The sequence below is a fragment of the Cupressus sempervirens genome, chromosome 7 (genome assembly GCF_028749045.1).
Source record: "Cupressus sempervirens isolate cs-2001-9-10 chromosome 7, ASM2874904v1, whole genome shotgun sequence".
Lineage (NCBI taxonomy): Eukaryota > Viridiplantae > Streptophyta > Pinopsida > Cupressales > Cupressaceae > Cupressus > Cupressus sempervirens.
In genome coordinates this window covers 34,034,919-34,057,822 of record NC_143124.1, presented here as the reverse complement: position 1 = coordinate 34,057,822, position 22,904 = coordinate 34,034,919, and the positions used below count along the sequence as shown (strand labels likewise).

Below are 22,904 nucleotides of genomic sequence, written 5' to 3'. Positions count from 1 at the left end.
AAGACAAAATTTTCAGGATCCATCAGCGACAACATGGATTGAGGAAATATCCTGCTACATGAATGGGTTGGTGGAGTTGATTGCTCCACCTCCTATCAATAATGTCCCATATGGGCTGAAATTTTAGGCTGTGCCCTGAACTTATTTCTTACAGCCTCTTTGGTCCTATCCATGGCCTCATAAAGGGACCCCACTGGGGTTTGTTCCCCATCTACCAAGCGGAGAACTCTAACCATGGGCTTCACCACCTACAATTGAAACGTATAAAACAATTAATTAATTAGAAAGTAGGGTTATAAATAAATAATGAAAGACTTGATTAATAAGTACCAAAAAAAAATATTCAAGTTTTGAAGTTTCCAAGTTACCTCCACAATTTTTGAAGCTTGATCAAAAAATTGGATGTTATAGACAATGCGTGCAACGCTATGTTCATCGGCCTTCTTTGAATAACTTGACTATAGTCATTTTGGACACAAACACTTGCCTCAAAGGGTTCATATGAGAAAGAACACTTTGCAACGTTAAAAAAATCGTTGCAAATCTTGTGATTGTGGGTCTAACCAACTCCTTGTTTTCGGTGAAGTCTCTCATCAAGCGAAGGACCCAAGCGTGATTGTAGATATATTTTTTTATCTTCCTTGCTCCTTCTACAACCGATTTCAGCCAATCCCATTTTCCTATATCCTCCAAAAGAAGATGAATAACATGCGCTACACAAGGAGACCAAAAGAGTGTGTTATGCCTTTCTTGTAAAATCCAACCCGCTGCCACATATGCTGCAGCATTGTCGGTTATGATTTGTACCACATTTCTAGTCCATCGCAACATTCTCTAGCATTAGTGCCAAAGTCTCAGCCGTCCTTATCTTGTTTGAGGCATCCAAGGATTTAAGAAAGGCTACTTGATACTTGCAAGAAATCAAAAAGTTGATGATGGTACGGTTTCTTCCATCTGTCTATTCATCTAAAAGTATGGTACAGCCATACTATTTCCATTGTAAATTTTTCTCTTCAACCACATCTTAACCCCTAGAAACATCTTTCAACAATCTACAAGCACAACATAACAATGAGATTAAGTACACAACTTTGATTAAAAAAAATTTACTTTCAAAAAAAATAAGTAAATTGTAAAACTTTAAAAGTATTAAAATTAGAAACAAGTGAACTAACCTTCCACTCAAGTTTGTAGAGTAGGTGGCTTGTAGCCCTTCCCCCCCACCCTGTACAACTAGTCACAAAATTTAGAAAATATGGACTATTGCCACATTGAAGGGGAGGTTGTTAAAAAACCAAAAATCAGCACATTGAATGTCAAGTTGCTCATGCACATCATGGTTCCATCTAGTACCCTCTAGTGATTGTTGTGCTCCAAGTGTGTTTCTATGCACAAAATAACCATCAATAGAAGAGTTTTGTGGTCTACTAGAACTAGTAGATGTGGAACTCGAAGACTTGCCATGGGTAGGTGTGTTCCGTGTGCGGATTGATGGGCCACGAAAAGAGCCAACTATCCTCTCAAGTGCATCTTCTTCTTCATCAAGGGTGACTGAGATAACTGGTCACAACCCACATCATTTCATTATGAATGTAATGTCCCCTTTTTGGGACATTAGAAATATTGAAGTCTTATTAAATATAATGTTAAAATTGATTAGGAGAGTGTAGACTCAAATTATTAAAAGGTTAATTTAATGTTATAAAGAGGGCAAAAGGTCAAGGAGGAATAAGACGAAATGCCAGAGGGAAGTTGAAGATTCACAAGGGAATAGGACAAAAGCCCTAGGGGAGTCGAAGAGTCTTAATTTGTGTATTAAAAAAGGAAAGAGGCTATTCCTGGGTATGCTTGATTTATGATTCAGTTTCAGTTTTCTCTCTTGTGAGAGTTTTTCAAAAAGTTTCAGCTTTCAGCTAGTATGAAGATGTAGCCCTTTGTGCCAGTAGATAGTGGACGCAAACCCATTGTCCTTGGAGACGTCACATTAGGTGTCTCGCTTGTGCTTACAGGTTCTTTGCTTAAGTTTTCCAATCTGACTGTTAAGCTATATTTAGGATTGGATGTTGGTTATTGTATTGCTATTGTATAATGTAATAATTGTAGACACCTAAATTTGATTACACTGCTTTGGTAATCCTATTTAGTTATCTCTAAAGTCATCATTAATTAAATTTCTATTTAATTAATCATTTTCCATCCCTAGTTGATTAATTTAATTAATCATCTATAGTCCTAATTGATAAATCAAATAACCTATTATTTATCAATTAAATCCTATTCTTCTATCTAATTCCAAAATCCTCATTTATTAAATAAATCTATTTGATAAATAAAACCCTCAAATCTAAAAGCCCCTAACTTATTTCTAAACCCTCATTTTAGCCTAATCCACCCCATCCACCCATACTAACTAAGCTTAGTCACTAACTCACCCACTCTCATGAATGCCATCCACTTGCAAATCTCTAACATCCCTAATCTAATCCTAAACCCAAGCCTAATCCACCCCCTAATGTTGTCACATTCCCTAAGCAAGCTTAAGACTTTCCTAAGCCAAGGAAAGTCAACAATCTCAACTCCCCTCAAAATATCCCAACCACTTAGCAATGAATGCTCTTACAAAAGCCATAAAGACTCTTACAAGCTCTTACAAGCCATAATGAAGGGTCTTTTATGAAGATATTATCCCTTGAGCCTCCTTTGTTGACTCATCCTTCCCCTTTCCTCCATCCACTCACCCTGTGACATGTGTCACTCCCTGATTGGTGCTAAACAAACACAATCCATGTGCTCTCCTCTCATGCAATCTCAACCCTCCTTAAGCTTTTCCCCATCCTTGCATCTTAGCCCTCCATCCCTCAAACCCTTAGTCTATAAATTGAATCCCCTCCCAAGCCATATCATCACAATCCATCAAGTAAAGTTATAATGCCATTTTGAAGCCAAATCCATACTTTTGCATGCATCCACACCAAAAATCCCAAAAATCTCCATTGAAGCTAGTTTGAAGCTTGAGCATACATCCCAAATCCTATCAAATAGACTCATCCCTAAATCAAGTGACCATCCTCATTGGGAGAGCCATTCCATGGCTCATATTCTCATTTGAGGGTTTTCACTTTGTCTCTCATATATGTTATGGTTTTTATGCTAGTTAATGCTTTTGTTTTTTAATAGATTAGTATTACTTGCTAACATATTTCTCATATACAATAATGTGTTTGAAGGAATGTAATGTGAGTTTATTGGTTTAATTCTATTTGTATGTAATGTACTTTCATATGTTGGCATTTCAAATGTTATTTTGAAAAAGAACAACTTAGTATCTATTGGAGATTTTGCTGGTTTTATTGTATTTTGTAATACATCTGCAATGGTTTAGTTTTGAATATATTGAAAACAAAGAAATCTAGTAAATATCTGATTTAGGATATTTCAGTGGTATCAGAGCCTCCAACCTGTCATCATGTCGGGTATAAGTACAGGGTTAAAAGGGTTTTATCAGAAATAATTTTCTTGGATGCTTTTGGAAATTTCAAGTGTGATAAAGGTTTCGTTCAGGCAATAAGTGTGAAATCTGAACAGGGTCGAAGAAGATAAATTCCTTCGGTTCTGGAACTTAAATACTAGATATTTGTGCTTTATTTGAGTTTTGAAAAGAACAAATATTTTGATATCATCCTTAGTCATTACCTTGATTATCACCAGTATTTTGGAAAAGACCTAAACCCGAAAGAATCTTATTTGGAGGCTTAATTTAACATTGATTGGAAGGTGGTAACTTGAGTTTTGATTATTTGAGGGCCCATTCTAAGGACTGTAGAAATTGTTGATGGTAGGAGAAATATTTACAGGCCAGAGTTTATATTACATTAATAAGTGAAGGATTATTAGTTTACTGAGTACACTAAAGAAGAAACATCAAGAGAAAGATCAAGAACTTGAACTAGTTACTCCGAAAAAATTTCTTTGCAATTATGAAGGTTGTGGGAAGACTTTCCCAAGGGATGAGCTTTGCGAAAACATTCCCATGTACATGGTGAGGAACAACATGTTGGTCATTATGAAGGACACGACAATTTTTTTTTGGGTAGTTCTAAGCCGAAGAGACTTCTTATTCATGTAGGAGAAAAGCATTTTATATGTCCTCACAAAGGTTGTGGTAAGGCATTCTCTTCAGATTTTAACGTTCAAACACGTGCACATGCACTCACAGAAGAACTATCTTATTTGTCCATTTAAGAAACATGGAAAAGTGGTCTACCATGATGTTCATTCAACATATATAGACATGTTGAATAAGGTACTCAGTGCTCATCTTTGTGCATTCATACAAGCACCAAAGGTTGTAGACGGATTCAAGTTAAAATCAAAAAGGTAGGAGACCTATATTCTTGCGGAGATTATTATCCTTGAACTATTGTACAAAGCTTGGTTTGAATTGCTGTGTGAGAAGGATTAATAACTGTCATCGATTGTCTCGGGCGTTTCTCTATTTGGGACGATTTGTTATCTTAGTATATCATAAGTCGGTGGTGCCACATGGAAGGAGCTATAAACCAAGCTGAAGTTTGAGTAATGTAATGACATCTCCTCTAGATTGCATAACATATGGGTTGTTGTGCAACGATGCATTCCAACTATGACTGGCAATATGGTTCGAGTGCACGTCAGATGTAAAGACAAGGATGTGTCTTATCCAATCCTCACTACAAAAAGGAGCAAACATGTCTTATAGTGATTTTGCATTGGTTTGGGAGTTGTAACGCTAGGGAAGACGTATCGACAAGAAGTCAAACAAATACAAGGAGATCATGAGCAAGAACATTATAGGGGGAACATCTAACATAAATGACTGCATGTATATTTTACGAGTCAATATTCGGATGCAAAAAATAATTTTTTTGAAACACTGACAATCAAAGGAACCTAGCAGACATGGTGTTCACTAGACGGGGTCACGTAGACTGCTACTTCCCCAGTGCAGCTAGTGATGAGTTCATTTTAGTATGCTGTATTCTTGACAGCACACCAGTCCACGTTTTCAGTGAAGGTAAAATTTTCTGTTTAGGTGTCAGAAATTAGAAATGTGACCAGTGTCCCTTTATGTCTTTTAAGCTTCAAGCCATTACACTATTTAAATGATTACCATAATCTACTGCCGGCTACTTTTTCTATCCTAGAGTTAAGTGGAAGCATTTGTGCCTTTTGACGGAACTCTAAAACTTTCCAAATTTTAGAGTCTCAAATATCATGTTTATAAGATTGCAAAAGCAGAACTCTGATTTGTTGCAGAAACAACATGAAACTTCATTAGAGCGAGCCGCATATGAGTTCCTCCAAAAGAAGTTTACAGGCTCTAAGAGGAAAATAAATAGTTTGAGACTCAACTTACAAGATTTGTGGAAGCAGCAATGGGAAGCTGGTTCGTATTCAGAAATATCTGAGTTCAAACAAGTCACTTGATTGCTCCAAAATGGTTGTCAAGGATGAAAGAATACATCAGAATAAGATGCTTGCAATCAAAATAATTATATTCAGAAGAGTCATATGTAAACAATCATTCATCAGGCAACAGCTAAAGACGAAGGCTATCTAACGATGTAATTCTGCAAATCACCCAGCAAGAGGATTTTATAGTAGAGACATGACATTGTGCAATATTACTCGCAATTATAAAGGAAGTTGATATATTGAGCAGTAATGTTAATACAACAAATTGTGAAGAAAAGGACAAAGTTTGATGTCTCCTGTATACTGCGAACTTAAACAAATATCAGTGGCGGGTGTGAATTTTAGGCAACAATGACAATTAAAGCAATAGTCAAAAGCATCAAGTTGGAACAATTCAAGTATGTACACATCAGAATCAGCATACACTTATGACTAAGTTCAAATAAATACATAGCATCCTGTGCAGGCCTAACATGGCAAAGACCAACATATATGATCTTAAGTCAAGCAATAACAAGTATAATGATGGAAACCAAGTCTATGATAATTACGAATGATGTGTCTTTTACACGTCACCAAAGAAGCACAGTATTGCTGTCAATCGATTTACCATACACAACAATCAAGAAATACAACCATGTTTTTCATAGAATATCCAATCTGCAAGATCATCTTGAGAGTTACAGTGCTGGAATTGAAGGTGCTGCAGAGCAATGTTGTGTGTAGATACTCACAATCCCTCATCTCCCATAGTGACTCCCCGTTGTACTGATGCCTGCTCTTCAATACCCAGTGACTTTCTCACATTTTTTGAAGACATTGGTGGTCAAAGCAGATTTCAAAGGAAGTGATTTTCCTGGAAATGTCAAATTTGGAACAACCAAACCGAACAGGGATTCCAAGTTTTATCTGGACATCTGGTGAAGGGTTTAAATTGTAGTGATTATTTGTTTTCTCTTAATAGCAACATAGAAGATTTGATACCTGTGTGAAAGAAGAAGCAATTAATTATCCACATAATGATACTTCTTGTTAGGTGTCATTGGTTTAGAAAAGTATGAAATTATTAGAAGCAGCGACAGGAGTATATAAGATCGCACAGGAAGAAGTTACGAATGCAGGTACCACAGAATGAGTCTTCCAGGATCGCTAGTATCAGATTGATGTTGTGATAGTGCGTATTATGAAGACAAGGGAAGTGCTTAGTCATACATTTCTGATTACAGAGCTTTTTCAACAGTTGAAGTTCTCATTCAAACCTACAGCCTTGAAGAAAAGGTGTGCATGAGAAAGGCTTTTCAGAATCTGTAGCATGTGTCTAAACCCTGTTGGATACGTTTGTCAGAGTTTTGGATATATTTAAGGCAAGGAGAATACATCTTCTTTTAATTTTGGTTGTATCTGATGTTTGTCGTGTTTGTTGCAGGGTTAGGAGTGCATACGCGAGTGAAAGGAGAAGCGTCATACAAGTTGCTGTGCAAACTGCGCTACTATTGAAGGCGTACATGATGCATCCACATGATAACCAGTCCAGATAGGAGTTCTCGCAGGAGGCGAAGTATGAAGTTTCAAAGGAAAATCCATTGCGGATATGGAGCAAAAGATTCTCATGTATGGTGCAAATTATTCTAAACATTTAGGTCACCGTCTAGGAAAATTACACACAAAGTTATAAATCGCCCATCATATTAAATTAGGATTACATTAAAGTTTTAATATTGGTGGTTAGTTGTAGTTATGAAAAGGTGTGTTACTTGGGAGGCAACCGATTGCTCTTTTCATACTCTATAAATATGTGTAAAGCTAGGCTAATGAAAGACAATATTCATTTTTTTAAAGACAAGAACTTTGTCTTTGTAAAGAATACATATTTGAAATTTGTTTTATTTTTAAAGGAGAAGTTGGATCCGTGAACTAAGCAAAGAGATTGTAATCTTTTGAGCGCTGATTCAGGCATTGTGTGGATCTTACTGTGCTAAATAGAGCACTAGGAAGCTGAGTGTCTTCAATATAATTTATCTAGCAATAAAAACAGTAAGGGTTTCAATTGTTTTTAGAGTTGGAATGCATATAGTTCGTCCTTTATAGTGTTGATCATTTATTTGTTTTTAATTTACTAATTTGATAAGCACACCAAGTTGTTTATTGTTATTCAGATTTGACAAATACAAATAGCATAGGATATAAGTTTTTTCTTGTTATTTGTATCTATTGTGTCCATTAATGGTTAAAGCATAATAGACTAATCTGAAATATGTTAAAATATAACGACTAGTGGCATCATAATTAGTAAATTTTTAGGCAAAGGTTACATTATCAATGTCAAAAGTTGTATGTAAAAATATATATGTTTGACTCTATTACCCAATTGGAATTTGACACTGATCATAAATTTGTTCAAGATTATATGAATCGAATGCTAGCATTTTTCATCTTCTTTCTTTAAAGACTTTTTGATTAAGCAAATCATTTTAACATTTTTCTTTCAGCAAAATACAATTCTAATAAGCAATCCAAACTTGAAGTTAAATATCACAAATCTAGAAGTTTTCCTTAATGCTTGCCAGTTGAAGGAATTTGTTTTGTAATCCACTATAATACATCTTGTGTCCGAGTTTTGCTTTGAGTAAACAGGCCCAGGTCCAGCGGAACCTAAAGCGCAGAGGATTGGAGTCAATCCTATCAAGTTGGCCAAAATCAGTTAGATACCCAGCATCGAGCAGGCAACGCTCGTAGGTTTCTAACCATCGATTTTGATAACCAACAGATTGGCGACTTTACTGGGGACAAGTCGTGAGTAAGGTTTACTTACTCCAGGACTAGTTTAGAGTTTCATTTAGGCAGAAGTCTTGAGGTAAGTTCTCTGATTTTTGTTTTCTTTCATTACAAGCATAAAAGCTTTAGTGAGCCTTCTTTTTCCATTTGCTGTTTATAATTTTCAGACTTCAGTAATTCAGATTTTTAATCAGCATTTGGATAAAATTTGCAAATCTTTCCTGAAAATTTCAAGCTGTCTTCAAAAATCTTGAAATTTGGCTTGAATTTTATATATTTCACATAAAAGCCAAATAGCAACTAAAGAAAAATTTCTTTTCTTATTTTCAGTAAATTGTTTTCAAGTTATTGGCATAAACTCTGCTGGATTAAGAACTTGAATCTTTATTTCTTTCTGTTTAAAAGAAAGTGGCGACTCTATAATATATTCTGATTAGCGTAGAAGATCAGTTAATCCCCAACCTAAAAGACTTGAACAATTAACTTTTGATAAGAAACCAAGAAATAAGAAAGGAAAAAATCAAAAGGCAAACATGTTTTACATTGGGCATAGAAATTTTCAAGAAAGAGCCAACAAACAACCTGAAGGATGTGAGTCAAGTCATAATAGCCCAAAAAAAGAAGAAGAAAATCCATTCTTTCATATTCCTAGGATTGATGAAGAACCTTAGTGTGAAATAACTCGTATAGAGGATGATGATGAACAGGAGCAGATAATGCAATGGGACATGATAATAAAGAAGATGGCTGAAACTACGGATGGTAATAGCGCAATATTGGTGAAAACATAAAAAATGCAGCCAAATGATATCCTAGGAAAAATAAGAATATCAAAAGACCTTATTACTTCCTTGCCTAAAGCTTGTAATGAACAAAGATCAGATAGATGGAGGGAAGAAAAATCAAATCAAAATAGCCCGTCTAAGTACAACCCGCCTCACAGAAAGAATCTGGAAGCACAATATGCTACTAGTCATGATAATCCGATCTATGAGAACAAAAGAGAGAGAAATCAAGATAATAATTTTAATAGACATAATAATCAACAAGCATGGAACTATGGACCACATAATAGAGGAATTCAGCAAAATCGTGGGAATACTAGGCAACCTTATGGGATGAATCAAAACAACAATAATCAAAACATCCAAAGACATGTGATGCAAAATCAAGGCAATAGAAATCAAATAATAAGGCAACCTATGGCATTTGAACGCTATAGACAACTTGATTTCAATGGGATTCAAGGATATCCGAATCCTATATCAAATGACTTAAGAAATGCTATCCCAAAATTTTTCAGGAAATGGAATTGAATCAGCTGAAAGACATGTTATTAACCTAAAAAATTTGATTGAATATTTTGAAGAAGATCATGAAGATGAGTTCATGAAGTTGTTTGTTCAATCATTAACCGATGATGTCGCGGAATGGTATAGAAGTTTGTCTGATGGGTCCATTTCTGGATGGTGCGATTTTGCAGATCAATTTATTGAGCAATTTGGAGATCACACTGATACATCTTTCGTATCACATGAATTAACAAGCATTAAAAAGAACTCAAATGAATTTGTGTCAAAGTTCAACAAAAGGTTTAAAAAAGTTCTCAACAGAATTCCAAGGGAAACTAGGCCGGTAGATTCATTCCTGATTGATTTTTACTTAAGTGCCTTCGATAGTAAAACTCACTATGAAATAAGATCTCATAGACCTTCTTCATTGCCCCAAGCTTTCAAAGTTTCCATGACTATTGAAAATGATAGGAAGGCAGCAGGAAGAATTAATAAGAGGGATGATCCAAAATTGTATAATCCAAAAAATCTTAAGAAGGACGAACTTAAAGAAATAATGGACATGTTGAAGGAGATAAAAGTCAAACAAAGCAGAAATGAAAGGCCACCTTTTAATAGAAATGATAGAGTAAGATTGCATGATATGCCTTACAACGCAAATTGGAAAGATGGAAAACCAGAAAGACCGACTCATGCTAAAGATACACCCGATCCTTTGAAGAAAGTAAATATTGTTGACGATGGCCCGTGGTGTGATGCTTGCAGGTTGCCCCATGATCCTAATCATTGTATTGTTGCGCAAGCTATGTTTGAAGAAGAAAATCAGGAAAGTGAAGAAAAATCGATAATCAACACAATATCATCCGAACCACTATGGGAAAGAGATGAAGATGATTCTACAGATGAAGACCAAAATGCTGATTGTTATTATAGAGGTTCTAACCAGCAACGATGTACTCAAAAATTGTTTTCAGATGAGGAAGATAATCCTACCTTTCGCAGATTAACACCAAAAGAAAGGAGAGCCTATACTATTGCAGTAGTTGAGCACACTAAGCATACATACCAAAGAAGGAATAAAGATACTAATGCTGATCAAGGAAGTTCCGCTAGTATATTTGCGAGGAATCAACAACAGACTGAAGCATCTAAAAAACTTGGTAATCAAACCCAAACCAAAAAAAAGGAAGGTAATCAAACTTATAGGATGACCAAGCAACCAGTCGTGCAAACTAATGGTAAGAAAATATCTGATTGTCATAGTTTTATGAGTCATGCTTTATCTCAGTTAAAAATTACTGTGCCTCTAATGGATATGATGAAATTTTCTGATTACAGGGACAAGATTGTGAAGATATTGTCTCGTGTGCAAGATATTAACAATAAGGATGATGTTAAAAATAATGAAGAAACACCTATTGTATATTTAGGAACAACATTAAATAAAAGGACAAATCAAGTAGACCCGTTCTATTTAACATTGTTGATAAACAATAAATTGGTAAAAAATTGTATGATTGATTTTGGCGCAGCAGTCAATATCATGTCTGCTAATGTAATGAAGGAAATAGGTCTTAAAGTTGATATTCCTTTTGGAAAATGTTATGCCATGGATAATAGATCTGTAGTTGTAGTTGGAATCATTAAAAATGTTGAATTTTGTTTTCCATTGTTTCTGCGTATATCATGTAGAACTGACATTACAGTTGCCGAGATATCAGCAAATTATGTTATAATGTTATCTAGGCAATGGTCAAATTTGGTTGGAGGTCATGTGCAGTTGGATTTGTCTTATGCTACCATACCTGTGGGGTCAAGGAAATCCGAATTGAAAGGGAATCCTAGTCATACTATTTAGTTGAAGATTTTATTCCAGATCCTGAAGTCAATTTTTGCCAATCTGACATAGACAACTTCCAGATAAGCATAACTTAACCTACCTCTAAAATTGTTGATCCAATTGGCTGACACCAGGGTGTTACTTTAAGTTTTTGAGTGGCTTTTTTATTACATCATCTATTTAGGCTGGGCTGTCACCATCTACTAGTTCATGCATAAGCCATTGATACATCTCTACTTTATCATATCGATTGGTTATGACAATAGGGTTTGGGATCCAGGTGTTGATCATATGTATTTATGGTTTGTTGAGGACCTTGTTGTAATTCTATTTAGTTTGAGCTTGGATATAATAATGATTAGAGTTGTATAGTTTACAGGTGCAACGTTATTTCATAGAGTTATATGGGATCCAGGGATCCGGCTGCCGAATGGATTGCAGAGTGACATATTGCCTTGTAGGATGGCCGGATTGGTTTTTAGATCGAGCTATAGGGCTACATACAAATTCATATGAGATCTTGATATTGATTGCTTGAGGACAAGCAATTTTAAGGAGGGGAGATTTGTAATGTCTCATTTTTGGAACATTAGAAATATTGAAGTCTTATTATATATAATGTTAAAATTAACTACGAGAGTGTAGACTCAAATTATTAAAATGTTAGTTTAATGTTATAAAGAGAGCAAAAGGTCAAGGAGGAATAAGACGAAATGCCAAAGGGAAGTTGAAGCATCACAAGGGAATAGGACGAAAGCTCTAGGGGAATCGAAGAGTCTTAATTTGTGTATTAAAAAGGGAAAGAGGCTCATTCCTAGACATGCTTGATTTATGATTCAGTTTCAATTTTCTCTCTTGTGAGAGTTTTTCAGAAAACTTCAGCTTTTAACTAGTATGAGGACATAGCCCCTCGTGGCGACAGACAGTGGACGCAAACCCATTGTCCTTGGAGACGTCACATCAGGTGTCTTGCTTGTGCTTACAGGTTCTTTTCTTAAGTTTTCCAATCTGACTGTTAAGTTGTATTTAGGATTGGATGTTGGTTATTGTATTGCTATTGTATAATGCAATCATGTGTTTGAAGGAATGTAATGTGAGTTTACTGGTTTAATTCTATTCATATGTAATGTACTTTCATATGCTGACATTTCAAATGTTATTTTGAGAAAGAACAACTTAGTATCTATTGGAGATTTTGTTGGTTTTATTGTATTTTGTAATACATCTGCAATGGTTTAGTTTTGAATATATTGAAAACAGAGAAATCTAGTAAATATCTAATTCGGAATATTTCGATGAATCATGATAATTTTTTTAGCACAATCATTAGTTGTAATTAGAAAATAATAAATGATTCTTAAAAAGGAAACATACCTTGCAATTCATAAATGGATGCCCTTATGGCCAATTTTTCCCTTTCCCTTTTCAATTTTTTCTCTTCTTGGGCATTGAGCAAACCAATCATCTCCTTTTTTATTTCCTCCATAATCGCATCACTAATCCTTGTGTCACGTTTTTCTTGTAATGTCCCCGTCATAAAATAAATGTATTTAATTAAACCTTGTTAATGGGCCAATTGATTTAATATATCTCGAAGCCATTTTTATTTTGTTTCCGTAGTTTGTGTCGCCGTTGGCTATCTTTGTACACCCTCAAAAAGTTTCTTGATGGGTATTTAAGCATGGCTTGTAGGTAGTCTTTAAGTATGCTTTTGGATTATTTTATATGTACTACGAATTCTTGTTGGAGTTCTCTGTTATTTGCCATTTTGAAAGTGAAAGACCTTCCCTATTAGGCTTGTTTCAATTTCGGAGGGAATCAACCCTCACCCTATTCTGTCTGTGTATTTCTTGATTTGATTCTGGCAAATATTGATATATTTTGTGGAGCGACTTTGTTAGTATCTCTTGTTTGCATATCTAGATTTCTTATCAAATATTGTTCATCTTCAGAATTGTATGCAGCCCATCGACAGTAACTTTTCAAAAAGTCACGACTTGTAAGCTGTACCCTATCACAACAAGGCTACTATATGGACTGATCTCATATAGCCTCGACTAAAGCTACTGTATGGCCTTGCTTTGACATCGTACGACCTTCTTGGCCTTGTCCACCATACGGCCTCCCACTATCCGTACAGTTAGACCCCAACATACCGTACAACCAATAAGGTGTCGTATGGCCTTTCCATCCTGCACATTGATACCGTACGACACACAACTTGAGACACTGGAAAGACTACCCGAGGCACGGAGGAGAACTACTCGAGGCACTGGAAAGACTACCTAAGGCACGGAGGAGAAACTACCTCAGGCACTGGCAAGACTACCCGAGGCACGGAGGAGAACTACTTGAGGCACTGGAAAGACTACCCGAAGCACGGAGGGAGAACTACTTGAGGCATTGGATCGAGATCACCTACAGGATGAGTTCACCTTAGGAACATTATAGTGCTATCAGAGCTTTTGATCAGGCCTGCCTGTGGAAAGTGAATGCAAGTTTATATTCAAAGGAGAAGGTGAAATAACCCTATTGATAGAATGGCAGATCATCAGGATCCTACGACAGATGTCATGAATCTTTTAAGAGAGCTGAACAGAAATCAAATGTAAATCAACAAAACCCAAAGGCTTATGCAGGAAACTCTAAAAAAATTGGCTGCGTAAAAGACAACAGGAGAACAAAATGGGCATAGCGATGATTCTATTTTGGGAAGGACAAACTTTCAAGCCTCTCGCTCTCGACCCTCGATACCCATCTTCCTTCCAAGGATTGAAGCACCACGCAAGGGAAGAGAGCCCACTTTTGAGGAAATACAAGAAAAACTTTGGGAAGATTGGCAGAATGTGGATATGGAAGGTGATATATCTTACAGAGACTATGTTGATCTAAGAATGAGATATTCTGGCAGAGGAAATTGCGATTATTTTAATGATGATCTCAGGAGAAAGATCGGAAAGGTAAACTTATCGCCATTTGATGGATCTGGAGTCATTACTACAAAGTCATGAGTCCTAAAGGCAGATACCTATTTCTAACTCAATCCAATGCCCAAAGAGGAAGCAATCAAGTTCACAACACCTCATTTGGAAGGAATGGTGCATGAGTGGTGGCATCATAGATTGGTCACTCTCGGTGACGACCAAGTGACCTCTTATGTCGAGTTCACTGAGAGACTCATTGACTGTTTCGATGGGAAGAATCCTGAGCTAAACTTCAAAGATCTAGCTCAGCTAAAGCAAACGGGCACGGTGGACAACTACATCACTAATTTCCAAAGGTTGTCAGTACTGGTCATAGACATCTTTGAAAGACGCCGAATTGTGTTATTCATGGATGGGCTGAGAGAGCCTTTAAGAGGTTGGATCAAAGGGTTCAACCTGTGTGCACTCAACAAAGCTATTAAGAAGGTGCGCGACATGGCCGCATCTTCCTCCAAAAATCACGCAGCTACACTAAAACCATCCCCACAAGAAGACAAGGACAAGGAGATAGTTCAAAAGAAACCTCAGATTGATGAAGATTCTTGGCAAGAACTCCGGAGGAAAAAGCTTTGTTTCACATGCAAAGAACCATAGGGACCTCGTCATCGCTGCCTTAGGAAGGGAAAGATTCATTATATTGAGGTGATGCCTGATGACGATGAAGGACAAATACCTGCAACAACTAATGAAGAAATTACCCAACAGGAGAGAATAAATGCCTTGATACAAAAAGGGGTTCTATTGCTACCCTCACTACATTGACTGGAAGTGGTATCTTCAGGGTTTGCGGTACACTTCATGGAAAATGAGTCCCAATCATGATTGATAGTGGCGCCACACTCAATTTCATAAATTCATCTTTGGTCACTAGTAAAGGCCTGCGTGCAATTAAGCATGGAGGATTTGAGGTTAACGTTGCAGGAGGAACCTTGTTACTTGCACTCATGTGATCCCACACCTACAAATTTTCATGAGAAACTATACCACGACAGATGATTTCTTTGTCATAGATTTGGTTGATACTGATATCATTTTGGGCATTAAGTGGTTGGAAACTCTTGACCAATACACTCAAAGTTTCAAAAGGATGGACTTTTCATTCGAGACGGATGGCAAGAAGGTGTTGCTAAGAGGAATGTCAAATGAAGGATTGAGGGAAGTCACAATCAAGAAGATGGAGGCAATTTTTAAATAGGATTTGGTCCCAGACACTGCAAGTAAAAACAAGTTAGTCAACACCTTGTGATATTCCCTGGATAATTAGCGGGCCCATCTATTGGTCAAGTATTCCAAGAACACTTGCATGTGAGTTGATGGATGGCTATGTACGCAATGAAAGATACAAAGTTATTGATGACATCATTTACTTCGGTGGGAAGATCTACTTAGTGCCTAACTTGGAATTGAAGGAGCTAATTACGGAAGTTTTCCTAGAACTAGATGTGCATTTTCTTGGGGACAAGAAAATTCTAGGACGGGAGGACTATAATGTCCCCATCATAAAATAAATGTATTTAATTAAACCTTGTTAATGGGCCGATTGATTTAATATATCTTGGACCCATTTTTATTTTGTTCCCATAGTTTGTGTCGCCATCGGTATCTTTGTACCCCCTCGGAAAGTTTCCCGATGGGTATTTAAGCATGGCTTGTAGGTAGTCTTTAGGTATGCTTTTGGATTATTTTCTATGTACTGCAAATTCCTATTGGAGTTCTCCATTATTTTCTATTTCGGAAGTGAAAGATCTTCCCTATTTGGCTTGTCTCAGTTTCGGTGGGAATCAACCCTCACCCTATTCTGTCTGTGTATTTCTTGATTTGATTCTGGCAAATATCGATATATTTTGTGGAGCGACTTTGTTGGTATCTCTTGTTTGCATATCTAGATTTCTTATCAAATATTGTTCATCTTCGGAATCGTACACAACCCATCGACAGTAACTTCCCTACAAGTTATGACTTGCAAGTTGTACCCTATCACAACAAGGCTAATATACAGACTAATATGGTAAAGCCTCAACTGAAGCTACTGTACGACCTTGACACCGTACGGCCTTCCTAGCCTTGTCCACTATACGGCCTCCCACTGTTCATATAGTCAGACCCCAACATACTGTATGACCAATAAGGTATCATACGACCTTTCCATCCTACACATTGACACCGTACAACACACGACCTGAGGCACTGGAAAGACTACCCGAGGCATAGAGGAGAACTACCTGAGGCACTGGAAATACTACCCAAGGCACGGAAGAGAAACTACCTGAGGCACTAGAAGGACTACTCGAGGCACGAAGGAGAACTACCTGAGGCACTGGAAAGACTACCTGAAGCAGGGAGGGAGAACTACTTGAGGCACTGGATCGAGATCACCTACAGGTTGAGTTCACCTTAGGAACATTACATTTCTATACTAGCGAGGTGGTACTTCAAATGAGATATGCCTCCATGAACTTGTTTTTCGCATTTTATGCATATGCCACTATTATACTTTGTTCCTTCAAACCCATATTTCCATGCAAAGTCTCTAGCCCCTTTAGGGTGCATACCTATGAATCCAGATGGACATGCTACGAGGCCACTGGAAGATGTTGCATTTGACCTTCTTGTAGAGAAAACCATATTTGCCATTTAATGTAAAATCAACCTACACATACAAAATAAGCCACAAATTTAGATTTAACAAACATATTAGATTAAAACTTCAAATAATTTTAAATACAAGCTGCAAGTTCAAAGAATAAAACAAAAAATGTATTAGGTTATGAAATTATTGAGGGAAAAATGTTTTTTTTGGGGAAAATTGTGGAAACATAGTTTTAGATCTTTGTCATTACACTCTAAAACATGTTAGAGAACATTAGAAATGGTATTCGTAGAGTCTTAACTAAGTTAGATGCAAGATATGTAAGTATGGCAAATAAAAATAATTTTTAACTCAAAAGAACAAAAATTAAGTAACTTGTGAATTCGGATTTTTCTTGAAAAGAGCTTCGAATCCACTATGAATCTACTGGCAATTGCTATAAATCACTAGCAATTGCCTATTTTCTCCTCCCACACCCAACAAACTCAATGCTGCAAAAAGGCACAAATGATGTCGTTTTTGGGCATGATTGTCACTTAACTGGCAACTTCATGCACTCTGTTGGTTCCCAAAACTGCAGATTGGAATCCTACGAGCCTTGCCTGCTCGATGCTGGGATATTCAACTGGTTAAGGCCAACTTGATAGGATTGATCGATGCGATCTAAATCCCCTGCGCTTCTGGCTTTGCAAGACCGAGGCGGGTGCACCTAATCCTGGACGAAATGCTTAGATCCAAGATACTTAAAACAGATCGATTAGAACACAAATACAATAAAAGTTTCCCAAATAGCAAGAACTATAGGAAAACTTTAAACTTGCAATTTCTGAACTGAGAACAAAAGTAAATAATTGAAATAATGTTTAGATAAAAAATAAATATAGATTAATGCAACAGATGAATATATTAATTCCGCAAAGGCAAGAAATGAAACATTTGCCAGCGTATGGATTATGAATTAAGAATAAAAGACCAGTGCCTAATTAAAATTAGTTGAAATGTACAGCTTTATAAACTTTAATATATTTTTACTATAAACAAATTAATTCGGACGCGACGAATCAATTATATAAAAGCAATTTAAATTAGTCTAAAATGCACTTTAACTCCTGCGGAGACAAATTAGACATAAATACGAAAACAATTAAATATTTCACAATATTTATGTTTGTCTAATTTAAAATGTAACATTGATCCAGTCCACTTATCCAAATATTAAAATATTTATAGAAAATAATAAAAATGTTTATAAAGGACACAACTTAATAAAACTCTAATGCAAATAAATTAAATAAATACTTCTTATTGATTTGGAAATAAAATCGTATTGGAGACACTCCTCACGGATGATCCATCCAATATAATTCCACTCCAGAATCGCACAAGAATTTATTCCATAATCCACCATCTACAGGCTTAGTTCAAAAGTTCGCTTCTCCCCAGATTGAAAAATATAATACATCACAAAGCATAAATAATTTTTTTTTTAAATGTAAAAGTGAATATGAATATTGTATCTTTCGATTTTTACATCTCCTATTTATAAAAACCGAAAAGGCATTTTCCAAAATAATGCATTCTTTCATAAGAAGTAACTAACCAAAACTTTCAAGAATTTAATATAGTTTAACATAGCTCATTTGTATAACTATCGACATCTTGGTAATCTTTTTCATTCACGCGAATATGCTCGGGCCACGTTATTTCTTTGTGCGCTTGAAAATTCTGGAGGCTAAAGTCGTAGCAATAATATGTTTTATATGATATGTGCACCTCAAACTCCGTATTTGCAGATAACATTATCTCTCCCATATGCATATAAATATACATTTTATGCGAATGGTTGATGTCGTTTTTAGATGCTCTGAGTGCCTCTCCCACTGAATCTGATATACTATCTTTTCCATCGCTTATTCATCATTATCTGCCGGTTTTGTTTTTAATAGACCCGTGTGAATATCCTTCCAAAGGTATATATTTTTCAACTCGCGAATGAGAGAAAAATGTGGACAGCACAACTTCAGCAAATATATTTATTGAATTGCTGTAACTTCAATCATTTCACTGGAGGTATTGCGGGTGCATCTTCCTACTTTGATCTCCCGATTCCTTTCGCGAATATCATGGTGCTAATCCATTGTATCTTCCTTGTATTATATCATAGACTTTTTGATTACAAAAACCGCTCCAGGACCTGCGTAAAACAAAGTCATAACATTAGTGATGAGTAATATGCCTCAATGAAGCAAACTTCCTTGCTTGAGTGGCCCGATTATTTTATTTCCCTAATGATCGATTTCTTCAAACATATGAATTGTCACAAATTATTGTGCAATACAAAGGAATGATACTTCTCTCTGTTCGTGCTTTCATGCCTCTTATCCACATAGATAGCATCCTTCTCATTGGTCTCTAGTGTCCAAAATCAATATATTCTCATATTAATGCTACATTTCCTACCTCTACATTAAGGATGCTTTAAGTCACTGTCTCATGAAATTCCCACTATTTTTGAATATCAAATTAAAACTTTTCAAACATCTGAAACCTACAGCCAATAATCTGTATATACGATCCTTGTTACCAAATCAATAACTCTTGATAGTGTACTGCTTTCAAATATCATTGCAATCTTTTATTGTCTTCATTATGCTTGTCAATGTTATGCATGCTGCTCACACATATTATCTTAAAAACTGTTTCAATACACCATACTTTGTATATTTTCTATTTTGTTGAGTACAATATCTGTGACCCTCTTCGTCTCAGCATACATACAACCATACACTGGTATGCATAATTTGCACTCTAGGCAATTCTTTGCACATATAAAGCATACTGAGTCTGGCACTATGTTCTTTATATTCTAGTGTGCAATCAAAACTGGTTTATTCATTCTCTTTATGAGATGTTGTACTTATGGAAAATGTGTCCAAATAATTGGAACTATATGCAACTTGAATGAATGATCCTCCATGAATATCTGAACACAGAGGTGTGTGAACGGCATGATTAGGAATATATTACAGTCACATGAAAAAGCCTTCCTCAAAATGTTATCAAAGGGCTTCTGAATATTTTCCCTCTATTCTTTCTTCTTCATCTTTAAACGAGGATGCAGCCTTAACAAATTGAATAGGAGTATGTTCTGTAGATGATCTTAAATCTGAGCACAAAACAGCTTGTTTGTTTAGCTAGACCATCATTTTCTCAGCATCAACTCTCCATTGTTTAGTATCAAATCCTTTCATATCTCTAGAACTAAGAAACTGTTCATCACCAGTAGAGATTGTGTGAGAACATGAGGACTCCTATCATTGGTATACAACATTAAAAACGAAAAGATATGAAAATATATAAGAATGGAGCTTCTAAAAAATTGAGTTCCATCACACTCCCCGCAAGAACTTAACAACTTCTTGCAAGAAGTTGACAAGATCTCGCCGAGATATCGCCATTTTCTCGCGGCGAGAAGTTGAACTTCTCGTCTCAGAGACTTGGCAAGGAAAGGATGACTTTTCACACCATCCGCAATTTCTTGTGAGAAGTATGCTTCTTGGTGCTATCTTGGTGATATTTTGAACTATGGATATTACTATTATGAAATTGGATTTCTAGGAAATTTAATTGTTGAGCTTGGAGGACAAAATCCCTCTTTGCTAGCATTCTCTTCGCTGTTGAAAGACATAGTCAGGAGGATTACCGGCTGTTTTCATTCAGGAAACACAATGGGATTTATTGGTGAGTTTGCACATACTTTAAGAGAGCTCTAAAGTTCAAGTCAGAAGTTGCTTGCAACCATGAATAGTGTTTTGCTACAGTGTCCATGAATAGTGATTTTGCTACAGTGCGCGTGAATAGTGTTTTTTCTAGTGTTGTGTATAGTGCTACTACAATGCGCGAACAGTGTTGCATTGAGTTTCTTGTTCACTCTCGTTGGTTAAAGGTTGGAAGGCTGTCATTTCATCTGCAGATCACTACGACATCTACTTCCATGTTCCTTCCATCATACTGTTTATTTTAGGCATTGTAATTGTTAAATACCAGTCTCAATATTTGCTGTAGCCTATAAGGAAAGTGTATGTAAACATTTCTATTGCAAAATCAATATTTTATCAGCAAATAAAGAGGTCCAGACTTTGCTTATTTATTGTTCTATGTTTGCTAAGTGTTTGTCAAAATGCCATGTTGAAAATAACACTCTAATTGATAATACTCAATAGTCTGCAAGTCTCCTAAAAAACAAAAAGAAGGGTGGTTATTACACTTAACCAACACACAACAAAACTGCTAATATAAGAACCTTAGTAGACAATCCAATAACATGATCTTTGCATAAATAATTTATAAGATGGTTTAATAAGATCAACCCTTAGGAGGAGAAAGATTTTTTCACAAACTAAGACTGATTCTTAGGACCAACACAACTTATTACCTGCAAAGAATGGTATCTTTTTACTTAAAGGCACCAATATGCAATACAACTCCAAGGATAGAACATCACATGAACTTGCATTAACACTAAGTACACAATAAAATAGAAAATGAGAAGGCACACACTACGTATTACTGCTCAAAGGTGTTACAAATCAGCATGTCTCAAGGTGAGGTACAAGAAATATAGCAAGAATGAGGAGAAGGATTGGAAAATATCACAAGTCCCCAATATGCACAAAACCATTGCCTTTACAAATGAGCCTTCGGCTCCTACTTGTGCCTTTTTCCATCCAACTGCATCATTAATACAATAAACAACTCTTTGGTTGAATTTAGTTTTCAAGACAATTTTGAGCCCCTAAAATGTCTTCAAAAAGGTGTAAATATGGCCCAAAAGTCATGCCTCAATAATATCAACATAAAGACCCCTCATTAATGCACTCTTATCTTTCAAAATGGCCTTCAAACTCTCTGACCTTCAAATCTCATCAATATGACCTTGACACCTTGCCATAACTCTCCAAAATATCTTTGTTTGACTTTTAGAGATAAAAATAGATATCTTATTTTGCACTTTAAGTAATAATTATTAAATAACTTGTAATTCATTCACTTATTAACTATCAATTAAGTAATGAACAATGAAGTATTTAATATGTGTGTTGAACAATTATTAGGTAATTTATAATTTATTATTTAAACAAAATTCATTATATTAATAATATTTATTGAGTGATAATAAATCACTTAACAATATTATATAATAATGTTCATTAAAAATAATAGATTATAAATAATTTAATAATTCTGTATTAAATGATACAAAATAAAATAATTATTTTTATTTTAAAAGCCAATTTCCATATTTTGTATTTTTAAAATAATATCAAATAAATGATTTATAAAATATCATTTATAAATATTATAAAAAAAATACAATACAAACTTATAGAAATAAAAAAAATCTGAAGTTTGTTATCGTTACCAAAAATCTGGAACTGCTTTGTTGATTTCTCTTTAGATCTAAAACCTTGGGGTAAAGTTTTATATAGGAAAAACTTTCTTTACTTCCTTCCTCTTACAACTATTTCAGATGTTCTTTTGCTGATGGTATTTTAAACTTCTAACTATTTCCTTTACTTCGCTGCTATTGATGGTAGAGTTTGTAGTTGTTGCTTCATTTTTATTCCCTTTTATGACCAAAATGATGCATTGCATATGTATCCTTGTTTCTTTGTAACACTTCAATTTGCTGCGAATCTGACTCTTGTATTTGGTTCAAACAAAAAATGCACCTTTGATTGACATAAATGATAACTATGACTGCCTGAAATGAGCGGAGCGGTGAAAATTTAGGTAACAAGTGCATCACCTCATAGTTGTAGTTTTCCATGTCCAGAGCAATCTAAGAGCATTTTTAAGCATCTTCCTTCCTTTTTCCCTCTAAAAGTTAGTAGTTTAGTTTAGCTTTAGGTGACGCATTAAAGGAATGAGCTTTATCTGGATCTCCACTCCAACTTATAGGCAACTTA

At 35.6% G+C, this 22,904-nt stretch overlaps 1 protein-coding gene across 1 annotated transcript in view; it reads left to right on the top strand.

The window, feature by feature from the left end:
- Window positions 1–22,904, top strand: part of LOC149545291 (beta-galactosidase 8-like) — a 219,321-nt gene that overhangs the window by 129,057 nt on the left and 67,360 nt on the right. The window lies entirely within an intron of this gene.